Consider the following 13,782-nt stretch of genomic DNA (forward strand, 5'->3'; position numbering starts at 1 on the left):
GAAATGCGATGTGATAAAGGTCACAATGTCGTCGCAGTTTCGCATCTCGCACGTTTCGCAATATCGTTTTAAAAGGATTTTATGATAGTTTTGAGCATAGAGTCCTTTCTTAATCGATTTTCTTGATTATGGAGGGCTAGAAAGGTCCTTTGGTGGGTTTTAGTCATGCTATATATGAAAAGGTAAGTATTTGGTAGTTTCCTAAAAAAGGTTTTTTTATTGTTATCTTTTCTTTATTCCAAAAAATAAATGAAATGCCTAAATGCTAGGTTTTGTTTTTTGGATAGATTTTTTGAAGGGTCCCCATTTATTAATGTAATATTAACTACTATCATTAATAAATGGGGGGCTGTTGAATTACCACAACAAGACCAAAGAACAATAATTCTCAATTGGCTTAAGGCATATTCCACTATTAGCTTGATGAGACCATGGTGTGCTAATTGCTGGTGCTTCTCTTCTTTCAACTTCTCACTCATGTCTATAATGGGTTGTAAAAGGAAATAAGACACACTGAGCCTCTGGTTTATGGGTACTATGTCTCTGAATCTCAACTCATGGAGGAGTTTGAATTGGTAGCCATAGACTACACTTAGTCTCCCTTCACAAGAAATGTACTTAAGGATGTGGAAGCTCACCTCATCCCAGGGATAGGGAAGGCTCTCCCTTCTAACCCCATTTTTGTCTTCAATTGGTTGTTCATCATTTAGGAAGAAGAGTTTCTTAGCAAAAGTGCTGCTAGCCTTTTCCTCTTTTCTCCATTGTATTCCTAGAGGAAGTGTGGTTACGCTGTTGATCACATTAGGGTTTATTGTAATTGACAACCCTCTCACCATAGTGGTAGCACTTGTTCTTGCTTGAGGGTTTAATGCCATGGAAAATTCATAGACTATATCATCTTCGTACCCCTTTAGCAATTCAAATAATCCAACTACTGATTCATCCCAAAGATATCTACCACAAGGGGGATGAAGGTGAATCCTTGATGTATTTGTGGGTTCTCTTCTATTGAATCCCCCTCCAATTTCTCTTCTCCGGTTTTAGATAAATGAAGGAGGTGTTGTACGCTAGCTTCAGTATGGGTTTTAGGGTGGTTGAGAACTTAAAATTTTTTTCGTGGAGGACTGCAATTTATACCATTTCTTATATCCACACAATTTCCTTAAATTTACCAAATTCTATTTAATTCCCAAGATCACTGTAATTATTGGAATATTGCAGATTTTTTTAGTTATCAAACCATGAACAAAGGAGATATGGTCCACTCAATTTTCATGGTGATGCTTGGGATTATTATTATTGATGACCACTCTGACGCTAGGCACCCCCTTGTAGACTTTTTGTGGAATTCTAGTGCTTCCTGTAGGTTTCTGAGTTTCTTGTAGCTTTTTTTCCTGTAAGGTGGCCAGAGCAGGGTTCGACTCTCCAATGGCTTTCCAAGATGGTCCCTGTCTCCTTGATGTCGAAATGAGAAAAAGTGCATGAAAGCTCCGATTTTTATGCCACTTATGGTCAAGGCTTGGAGCATTGTTCTCACTGGAAGTGGTACGGTATTTCATAATTGGGACCGTTGGCCCACCGTTGGTGATAATGCACTTGCCCCTCGTAATTATCACCCACTCCCACATAACTAAATTGACCACCTTTTTTACTGATGCCCATTCATTTGACACTTCGATGTGGCATGCTGACTGGGAGTTCACATTTGATCATGAGCTGAGGGTGGCCAAGTTAATTGGCCACCTCCAGCTTATAAAAAGATATTTTTTCAACATTTATACATTTTTTATCATATCGTACTCGGGAAGAGCTGGGTGAGTTTCCATACCTGTGCCTACCTTTTTCTGATTGATGCATGTTGGAGGATTGGACTTCTATGCTGATGCTTAGGGAAGTGTTCCATTTTGTTCTTCCTGTGTATTTCTTCCTGCTTATATAGCTGACTTCTTGTTGGTCCATGTGTGCAGGTGCTTGGCACATCTTTGTTGTTGCTGCTGTTGTGGAGCTATGGCTAGGAGAAACATGGTGTTTAGAGATGCTAGCGCTCCCCTTTTCTCTTGTTGGGAAGAATAATTTTGGCTTAGGCTAGCTGCAGTGATGTCAAGGGCTTCTACAGGAGATCCTGTAGCTGTTATAAGAATTCCTGTAGATGCCTTCTTCTTCCTGCTTTAAGTGGTTTTTTTCCAAGGGAGGCTGGGTGGTGGTGTAGGGGTTAGAGATTGATGATGGAAAGGATCTGATGGAGTAGTGAATGACTGAGGCAAGGGAGGAAATGTCCTCTGGATTTTTTTTGTTGTTGACATTTTCCTATGTTTTTTGAATGAAACAAAGATAGGTATTGATATGATGGCTTGGACCAGGGATGCATGGATGATGAGTGAGATATGATGAGGTGTAGGGTCCCCACTCAACCTAAAATAGGCCTGCATAATGCTTTTCCTATCAGAACTAATTCCCTATAGAATTTTAGGACATCTTGTAGTGCTACAAGATCTTCTTGTAGCAGCTACATGACATCCTGTAGCAAGCCAAAAAATTCCAAAAAAATGATTTTTGATGCCTGAAAATGGAGGTGAGTGATGGGGACATGGTAGGCATGGATGAGATGGAGTTGATGGAGGGGTAAAATAGATGATACTTGGAATCATGTCTCTATAGCTCTACATCTTCTATTTCCTTCAAAACATGCAAAATCACATAATTTATTAGTGGATAGGTTTGAGCTCCGTCCCATGGTATTCTTTTTTTTTTTTTCCTCTTTTTCCCCTCTTTTTTCTCTTTTTATTTTTTGAAAGACACACATGATACCCGAGAAGAGGTTTTCAACATTCCTACCTGCCCTAGGCGCCTCAAAGGAGGTTTTAACCTAGGTATATTTTTATTTTTTTCCACTCTTGGACTGCCTCAAGGAGGTTTCCAACCCAAGAGTTGGCCTCAAATGTCTCATAGAGGTTTTCACCTAGGCCTCTTATTGTTTTTTTTTCACACAATTAAAAAATAGTCTTCAAGAATTGTGTGACTTGGAAGCTAAGAAAGTTCCAATCACATTTGTTGTACCTCTGAGATAGCAGTAGGTCAGCTACCAATGCTAGAGCATCTAAAATAATTGTTTTGGGGTTTTTGGTTTTAGTTTTGGAAGACCAATGAATGAAGACAGATGTAGAATTTAAATACTTAATCCTTTGGGTTATATTAATACTTCAGTAAAGGGCTGTTATAAAGCTTTACACAATGATATAGATCAAAAATAGTGGTGAGAAGAAGACAACAAATAATATGATTATCACAGTTTCCAGACTGTAAAACAGAACAATCATAAGTAGGAAAACATTATAAACTGCGTTCCAAAGGTTCAAGGCAGTATACTTAAGCTTACATAAGATGCTGATGATTTATTGATTAGAAGGGATTAGATAAACATACAGCTCATTAATCCATTCTCTTAATAGATGATCACTTCAGGAGCTTATAGGAATAAATTGAGACACAATTTTTCCTACCTAGATATCTTTATAAGTCATAAGCATATGAAGAAAAACATAATTATTGATAACTGGAAAAACTTACAGGATAACACAAACTGTGTAAAACCAAATTCAGAATCCTCTGCTTTGTATTAAGGTTCCAGAAAGACTGAGTACATCAAGTGTTTACGAAAGCTTCCTTCAAAAGTGGCTTCCAGGTTCAAAGTAGAATTAATAGTCAAGACTTAACAAGCAATGAACCATGAATCTTGAACTTCGAACCCATAATAACTCGAGAAGAGAGTTATTTATACAATAATGAAACTAAGGAAATATCCTAAAACTGATTAAGGTTTATTCTAGGAAAGGAAAGATCTTCATACAAGAAGATAGGGGCAATTATTGAATTGCTTCTTGCTCTCCCTTTTATTCAGGTTGTGCTGGCTTTGTTGTTTGATCTTTTCCCCCTTTAATATACTTGATTGTTTGAATCCTTTACACTTGGTTGACTTCTTCATCTGATCTTTCATCTAATACTCTTTAAACTCTGTAAATATCCTTTGACCCTGCTGAGTAACCTTTACTGTGAATTTCAAGGTTTTTACTGTGTTTTTCAACAGTAAATCCTTCACACTTGTCTTCAAACTATATAGTAGCTTTTTTCTTTGTAAGCCCGGAACAGAAGCTTTACCTGCAAAACACATAAATTGTTAAGAAAAACAAGGGTGACAGAGAAGGTCTTCAATGGCTTTACTGAGCTTGAAAGGGCATTGGAAGGAGTCCAGAGAGTATCGGAAGGTAAAATGATGGTTTTATTGATCACGAAGGCTTATGGAGGCTTCGCTGTGTAAAACAGGAAAAACAGAGCAAAATGGCGATTTAGGCATTTAAACGGAGAAACGGATTTCTTTTTGAAATATGGGGCAAATGAACAGTGGTCATTTTGTCGTTATGTGGGAGGCGGTTTTGGTTTTCATCGCACTGCTTATGAGGCGCGGGCGGTTTTGGGAGGAGGTCACCCGAAATAATATGAGCCTAACACTTAGCAAGGGAGGACGGTGAAATACTGCTTTTCGGGTGGGTTATGCCCGTACAGAGAGTCAACCCGAAATCGTCGAGGGTCATTGGATTTCAATGGTCGTGATCGGATGGTGTAGGAGTGAAAGAATAGCGCTAGGGGTCCCAATGATTATTTATGGCGGCAAATGGCTTTATTATGGGTTAAACTGGGATTAGCGATTAAATGAAGGTTTTGGGCTATTTCTTTGTTAAAATTGTAAAAACCTTTTAACAAAGAAATCTTTCGCAAAACACATATGGTGGACTTGAAATTTTATGAACTCAGGTGGATAAATGTCGCCAGGTCCGGTTTCATCGCATATCGCAATCGGGACTAAGCGGAGGAAGGCCCATCGCAAAGGAATGCGATAAGGGCTGGATGCGATGTGGAAATATATCATGGTTAATACTGTGTCGGGTCCGGGTTCCCGTCCCATATCGGATATCGCAATGGCAGAGGGTTATTGCTTTAGCGGGACTTGCGATGAGGGGCGGAAGCGATATGGGTATGAATTATAATATATATTGTGTTGGGTCTGTCGCAATCAGAGATGGTAACAGCGTAGGGTAATGCTTGGACAGAGACTTGCGATGAGGCGAATGCGATATGACAATGAACTATAATATATGTTGCGTAGGGTCCAGGCCCATCACAATCGGAGATCACAACAGCGGGGAGAGTGGATGCACGTTGAAAGGACTTGCGATCCGCCGATGTTATATTTTATTAAATATATAGTTTTTATAATAAAACTAAGGGTTTCAGGGTATTTAATAAAGGAGTTAATATATACGGGAAAAGGGACTTTAGGGGTTTAAGACTATAGTTAGTGTTAATATGAAAATATGAGCGGAAGGAAAAATATAAGCGGAAAGGAGAAAATACACTAAGTATAATGCTTTTCATAAGTTATTTGCTTTTCATATATGCATCAATACTTAGGGTAAACACCTTTTTGTGGGTTTTTGTGTAAAAGGGGATTTTACATGGGATTTTCACTTTTCCTAGGCAAAAAGGAATTTAAACTTAGGAAAAGGGTTTTTTTGTGGAAAATGAATGAATATGAATGTAAGAAGGTAGGAAGGGGAAATTAGTGAATATAGGGATGAATGGGGATGAATGGGAAGTTAATTAATTGATCTTGTAGACCTTCATTTTCTTTGTGTAATTGAATCATGGACATAGAAATATATGGTAAAACATAATAAATGTACATTTTGTCCAATCAATCAACAAACTTTTGCAACCTTTCTCTACTTACCCTTTGCTTATTCTATTATATTTTCTTCACATAATGGGTGCATTTAAGCTATAAAACCCTTTTCCTTTCCTTTTATTTTACAAAACAAACTATCTAAATCTACCCTTATAACCTCCAAGGGCTCAGATTAAACTAATGAGCACCTTATTATTCTCTACCTAACTACTGATCTGCCAAGATTAAACAGTTTGGCCAAATATTTATTCTCTAACTATAACATCAAATTTAAAGCATGAAGTAGTCAATATTAAACAGTTTGACTGTCATGGGCTGTAGCATTTAAAACAAGCTGCACACAACCATTATTTTGCAGAAACAATAGTAGTGGCATTTAGACTTGCTCACTTTCAGAGTTTATTTGTTTTCTTTTCTTTTTATCCTAGCATTTTCTTTTTGTCTTTATTTTTTAGGACATCTAACCTAACATTTTCTTTGATATGGACATCATCATCAAGATTTTTTTCACTAACATTTTATTCAATATTGTTATGTCCATATCCTAACTTAACATTTTTTCAAAATATTTTTTATTTTTTGACTATTTTATTCTATCTTATCAAAACCAAAAAATGTTACAACATTGGCTCCATTTGGGGACTGCTTTCTCCTATAGAATGTAGAGAATCTGCAGATCCATGTTCCTTCTCCTCAGGCTATGGAGTCCTTGCTGTAAGAAAATCATACTGACATCTTGAAAGGTAAAAGAAAACCTGAGTATTTACAATGAAAATTATTTCAACTTCTTAGTGCTGAATGTAATGTTTGAGAAACCTTCCATTTACTGGATAAGTGGAATATAGCCCCTCAAGATTCTGTAGCACAAAAGTGTTGTTACCCTTGACTTCAGCAATTGCTAAAGGTCCAAACCATAGATTGTCAAATTTTCCATGCTTTCCTTTCTCTTCTATCCTAGCATCCCATCTTAGAACTAAATCACCTTATTTAAAGTCCCTTTCCCTGGCTCTTCTGTCAAACATGGTCTTCACCTTATTCTAATATTTATTCAATTTGTATTGAACTTCATCTCTGTTTTCATTAAGTTCAATAATCTGATTTATTCTTCTTGAAAAATCATTAGGTTCATCTGTTGAATCCTGCAGGAATTTTAAAATGGGGAAGGCCAAATTGGTAGGGAAAATTGCATCTTTCCCATAGACTAACTGAAATGGAGATTTGCCAGTTGATCTCTTTGGAGTAATTATGTTTTCCCATATTGCATAAATCAGATGTGAATCCCAGCTCTTCTTATGATCAACTAGAGTCTTTTTTATTACCTTTACCAGACTTTTGTTTGATGACTCTGTAAGGCCATTACCTTGAGGGTGGTATGGAGTTGAATGATGTAACAAAATCTGATATTTCTAGCAAAAGTCAATAATTTTAACACTAGCAAAAGCTACTGCATTATCAGTGACAATTTGAGTTGGGCAACCAAATCTAGATAAGATATTCTCCTCAATAAACTTAATTACTACTGAATCAATAGCATTTATGACTGGAATTGCTTCCACACATTTAGTAAAGTAATCTGCTATAGTGAGGATCCATCTATGCTGATTACTTGAAGTGGGATGAATCTCTCCAACAAAATCTAATCCCCGTTGAGAAAAAGGTGCTGAAACTATTGATGGAACAAGTGGAAGAGCTACTAATCTTTGTTTACCAGCAAACATTTGACAAGGAACACAACCTCTGACCTTTGCCCCTACTTGTAAAAACAGTGTGTGCCAATAAAATCCTCCCCTCAGAATCTTGTATGATGTTGCTATCCAAGCATAATGTCCCCCACAAAATCCTGTATGAAACTGATCAATGATTTCTTCAGTTTCTAATTCTGTTAAACATAATAAAAAAATATTCAGTGGATCTTTCCAGTATAAATTTGCATTTATAATGCAGTACTTGACCGATTTTAACTTAAGGGTTTTACACTGGGTTTTGGAGAACAATGTTGGACACTCAAAATGAACCAAGAAATTTACAATATCTTGATATCAGTTTGACAACAAGAATTTTTCATCAATGTGTATAGGAGTGATTTGCTCTGAAGGTAGAGGTTCTTGTGTATTCTTCCCTTGTATTTCTAAAACAGAATTGATTCCAAGTACTTTGCAGTTGGATTCAGCTAGAAGTTTGGCCAATATTTTACCTTTTACTAGCTTGATAGTCTTGATAGTTAGATCAAACTCTAGAATTTGAGTGATCCATCTACCTCTTTTCCCATCAGTGTCTGGTTTGGTTAGGACAATTTTCACAGCACTATTAGGGACATAAGTAGTAATAGGTGAATGTAAGACATACATCCTGAATGATTTCAGGGCTTGAATGAGGTCATATTCTTGCTTCTCAATGATGTCATACTTAAGCTCAGCATCTCTCATAACCTTTCTGAAAAAGGCTATGGGTTGGTCATGGGAATCTTCGTTTTTCTGTAATAGAACGGCAACAAGGGTTGTTTTAGAGGAAAAAGAGAAAATACTAAATGGCTTAGTATAATCAGGGCTAGCTAAGGTGGGAGCTTCAGAGATAACCTTTTTTATTTGTTCAAATGCATGCCTCGAAGTGGGAGTCCATTTTACTTCATGGTCCTTTCAGAGCATGTCAGTTATATCCTTTACAATCTCTGCATAATTTGGAATAAACCTCCTTAGAAAATTAATCTTGCCTAGAAAAGCTTGAATCTCCTTCTTGTTTCTAGGTAAGGTCAATGTTTCAATGGCAGATACTCGTTTGGGGTCAATTACTACTCCCTCCTTTGAAATTATATGGCCCAACAATTTTCCTTCTTTGACAGCAAACAAGGACTTCTTAGGGTTCAATGATATTCCAAATTTTCTACATCTGTCAAAAACCTTCATCAAGTGCTTTAGATGTTTCTGATCAAATTTAGAAAAAACATTTATGTCATCAATATAAATAACCACAAATTTATTTACCTGACCCATAAAAGCTATATCCATAGCTCTTTGAAATGTTGCTCCAGCATTAGTTAAGCCAAATGGCATCCTAGCGTACATGAATGTACCCCAGGGTGTAGTAAAGGTTGCCTTCTCTCTGTCTACTGTATCAATATTCACCTGATTATAACCTGAAAAACCATCAAGCATAGAAAGTATTTGTGGTCCTGAAACCATTTGAAGTAACTGATCCATTTTGGGCAAAGGATAATTATCTTTTAATGATGCTTTGTTCAAATTACTAAAATCCACACAGATTCTTATTTCTCCATTTTTCTTTCTAACAGGAACTAGATTTGCAACCCAATTAGAATAGCTAAGAGGGAGGATGATCTAAGCATCTAGAATTTTCTTAATCTCCCTTTCTACAGTTGGTAGAAGGGCTGGATTTATCCTTCTAAACTTTTATTGATAAGGTTTTGCTTCTGGCTTCAAAGGAATCTTATGCTGTATTAATGAAGTATCATAGGTCTTTAGATCAGCATAAGTCCAAGCAAAAACATCCTTATAATTTTGCAGTAACTTAAGATATTGATCTTTGCTCTCAGGGTCTAGAGATGCACATATTTTGATGTTTTTGATATCTTGATCAGTTCCAATGTTAATATCTTCTATGTCATCTTCTGAAGAAATGGACTAAGGGTTTCGGAGGACATCATTTTGATCAAACAATCTTTCTAAAGGAATGAGTCCCTTTGGAATAAAATTATTAGACAATTGAATAATGTCATGATTAGCAATTTGGGTTTTAAAATCTGAAGTATCATTTCCATCTGCATTTTCATTTATTTCAATTCTATATTCATCAATTTGTAGAAATGATAAATCATCTATTACCTACAGAAATGATTTCAAATGTTCATCCTCTTTGAATATTTGCCAATGTTTCAGATTATCTGGGATAGATGGCCTATATTTGACTTTTATCTGATAGAGTACATCAGTATGATCAGGAATTTTAAAAGAGCTCGTAGAGACAGCTAAGGCATCTGCATGATATTCTGATCTCTAGGAATATGATTCAAATTAAAAGCATCAAAGAAGTTTTCAACTGAATCCCATACTTCATTTCGGTAGGACCTAAGTCTAGGGTGCTTGGTCTAGCAAGCATTTCTTACTTGCTTAACAATAAGTTCTGAATCAGTAAAAACACTTAAGTTTTGAACTTTCAAGCTTTTGGCTAATTGCAATCCTAAAAGGAAAGCTTCATATTCAGCCACATTATTTGTAACTTCGAAGTCTAATTTACATGATTGGGTTATATTTTCTTTTTCAGGTGAAATTAAAACTACTCCAGCTCCTGCCCCATATTTTGTGCAAGAGCCATCAAAGAACAGTTTCCAAATATCAGTTTGGTTTGGTTCGGGACTTTCAACTACCTCTTCAATTTTAGCTTGAGTTTTATGTTGGTTTGAAGTGAGTTGAAAACAACCAAAGTCTTGATCTATTACATAAATTGGATGGTTCCTTGGCTAGTCAGTCTTACAAACAGTATGTAAAAATCTTACCCTTCTATATAATCTTAATTTATCTCCTCCATAAATAGGAATAGTAGCATATGACATATCCATCTGTAGAGTTCCTCCTAATTTGGCACAGCAAGACCTAGAAAGGAGCATTCCAAATTTGGGAGGGATATCTGTGACAACAATGTCAAGTACTACACTTTTCAATGGAATTTGGGCAAGGGTAACCACTAGATCCTTGATCAATCCTAAACTGGGCACCCTTTTAGAATCAAAGGTGTACAGGTCATGGTAGGATTTAGTTATGTCGAGATTCAAATGGTCCATGATGGATTTTGGCATAAGGTTGTGTCATGCTCTTGAGTCAAGCATACAATTATACAACATGGGATCATGTGTTTTAAGAGTTACATAGAAAGGAGGCACTATCTCATCTATCATGTATGAACTAGGGCCAAAAACTACTGCTGGTTTTTCATCTTGCAGACTTATGTGTTACACTAAAAAATGTCACCATGACTATTTGCAGTTAGTATGGCTCCATCAACTGTCATACTATCCTCCATGGCAAGCCTCATACCTCTGCTCTCCATGTCAAACTCCAAAAAAGAGAGAAAGTCATTAAAAATCTATATATATCTAGGTACGCAGTTTCTCTTAGCCTTACCTGCGTGTACGCACCCCAAGTTCACAATACCTGCGTACTTGTACGCTCTATCTGTAAAGCAATGGGTGCGTACTCCTGTAAAGGTCAAAAGGCGCAAGTTTCACTTCAAAAAAGTTACTTGTGGTCATTTCTAGAGCATTCTAGAAGCTTGTTTGACGTGTATGAAGCGCCTCCAGATGGTTCATGTATCCCTACCAAAGAGGAACTTATCCCATCAAGAGGGGAGCTATCCCATCCAAAGAGGGGCTTATCCCATTGATGGTGGACCTGAATAACTTCCTCTAGAGCACTATAAATATAGGCATTGGGCCAGAAGGAGGAGAGGTTGAAAGCTGAACATTCCTAAGGGTAGATGCTGCTGGAATTAGGACTTCCTTGTAGAAGCTTGTGAGGAGAGATTCCCATCCTTTCTTATTTCATTTGGAAGTGGGTGAGCTTATCAAAGTAAAGGAAACTCTTGCTGGACCCTGTGAGGGACCTGCACAACACCAAGGCTCAGGTTGTAATGGTTTCTTTTGTTTCCTATTAATACAAATAAGTCCATTCTTCTCAACAATTTGTTATTTATGAGTTGTTTCATATACTCCTTGGTCTATATGTTAAATATGTTTTGTTTTATGAGATATTCAAGTGCTATTTAATCGTTTGATTGTTAGTGAATGCAGGTTTCTAAGAGAAGGAGGAGCTCATCCGGATCGACGAGGCTGGACTACTATAACAGCGTTGGGTTACAGGTAGGATCTAAACACTTGATTTCTTGTATGATAAATGCATATTTAGAGAAGGATTGCTCTTAATTGTCTTGTTTGTCGAAATTTTGATCTGAGAAAAGTCGTTTGTTTTCTGGTTTTTGGTTGTCTGACTGTGTGTTTGGGTGGCTTAGCTTAGGGTTAAATTAGATTTTACTTTTTCTTAGTTTTGCTAGAAGTACGCAGCCTCTGAGTTGAGCACAGTGCGTACCTGTACGCACTGTAGCTTTGTGCACAGAGCGTACCCGCACCTGTGTAAACAGGTTGCCTGCGTACCCTGTCAAAATTGAGAAAATTTCAATTTTTTCCTTTTTGCCTCTTAGATTTTGTTTTTAATTTGTTTTTGCTGCCCAGATCCACTGGTTATCTGCCATAAATCTTCACCTAAGCTTGTTTCATTGGCATTCTTGCTCTCAGCTTTTATCAATTGGGTGTTTTGAGTCTCTTTTTTGAGAAATTCTTGATTTGTTTTCCTTTGGTCATTACTTGGAGGTTTCTCTCAGTCTTTTCACAATTTTGCATCTTTTTGCTTGTGTTTTTGCAAAAAAAATTCCCCCTCATTCGCCAGGGGGGGCTAAATTGTGTATGAGTGTTAATCGCCTTTGAGTGTTTTTATTTTTTGATCTTTGGAACTCTCACCCAATTTTCTCGACTTGCACTTGATTGGTTCTTAGATTACATTAGAATCATCTTGTGTCTGAGAATTCTCTTGCATAGATCAGATTTGCATAATTAGAATTCTCATTTTCAGAATATGAATGAAAAATGTGCATAGATTACATTTGCATACTTTTCAAGTGAATTGTGCATCGATTACAATTGCATAGTTTACATTCTGGAAAATTAATTGTAGATTTAGATCAGTTTTCTTTGATTTGAATTTACACAAAAATAAAAATAAAAAAAATGGTTTGGAATTGATTTGCATTAGTTTTTCTTGATAAAATTAGTGCATTAGAGAATTTGTTATATTTTCTCTTAGTGATCAATTTTTTGCATTGTCGGAAGTGAATGGAAACTCTCTCCTTACTTTAGTTAGGATTCATCGAATTGAAAGGATTACATTATCATATTCGATTGCATTCAGTTTTGAGTCGGGTCATAACACCATTGGTTTCATATCCATTTACCCATTTGAGTAATAACAGCCTTAATAACACAGCGCTTAATTAAAATTCATCTAGTAATTTTTACATTTCTAGGGCTCTGAAACACCAACATAGATCAGGCTAGTGTCTTGGAGTAGGAGAGTAATTAACTCTCCAAGACAGTAAAACCAAACAAGTAGCTTATCTTGCGGTAGGATAAATCCAACTGTTACATTTATACTCTGGGAAAGCTCCTCTTAAAGGAGAAGCACGAGACTGTGTCCGAACCAGTGAGGGGATCAATCCTCCTTCATTGGGAAAGACGCCAGATACGCACGTACTACAAACGGTAAACCTCGGATTATTGTCGAGGAGCCTGGGGTCACTTGTCGGTAAACCTTGGATTATTGTCAAGGAGCCGGCAAGGGGATTGAGCTTGTTACTCTGCCCTTGCGTGCTATCGGGTCGTAGACTATTCCCCCAGGTGTATTTGTTGTTGTTGGTGACCTTAGTGACCATTATCTTTAGGGTTCTACCCAAGGTGACGGTGGAGGGAAGATCCCACTGTACCTAGAGCAGACGTCGACTAGACTCACTTGGATTTTCTGGGGGGTTCACTTCACTCGAGACGGTTAAAGTGGAGGAACTTGGTCCAGTCTATTCATTAAGCAGGTTGCCGGGGTAACTGTTCCACCCGCCACTTCTGTACTGAATTCTGCGATGTTGGATTTCATCACCAACTAGTGTTTTCAGTCCGGAAGGTTACTGTTTGTGTGTGGTTTGCCTCCTAGATTTGATAGCGCGTGTTAATTTGTTTGTTTTTACTTTTAGAGACCATAGGTGTGAATTGTGAATTTTAATTGTTAAGTGTGAATTGTGAATTGTTAATTTTAGTTATAAATTGTTAATAAAATTCACTGAAGTTGAATATAATGGCAAATGTTCTGGAATTTACCAACCTAGGAACCCCTCCTAACGAGAATCCTAGTACTTTTCCTTACTTTGGAAATGTTGGTCCTCCTTATATGGCTACTTTGTCATTACCTGGATTTACAATAGGTTTACCGATA

This window comes from Pinus tabuliformis, chromosome 9 (assembly GCF_031772625.1).
Source record: "Pinus tabuliformis cultivar Carrire ecotype Pingquan chromosome 9, CPIR1, whole genome shotgun sequence".
In the NCBI taxonomy this organism is placed as follows: Eukaryota; Viridiplantae; Streptophyta; class Pinopsida; order Pinales; family Pinaceae; genus Pinus; species Pinus tabuliformis.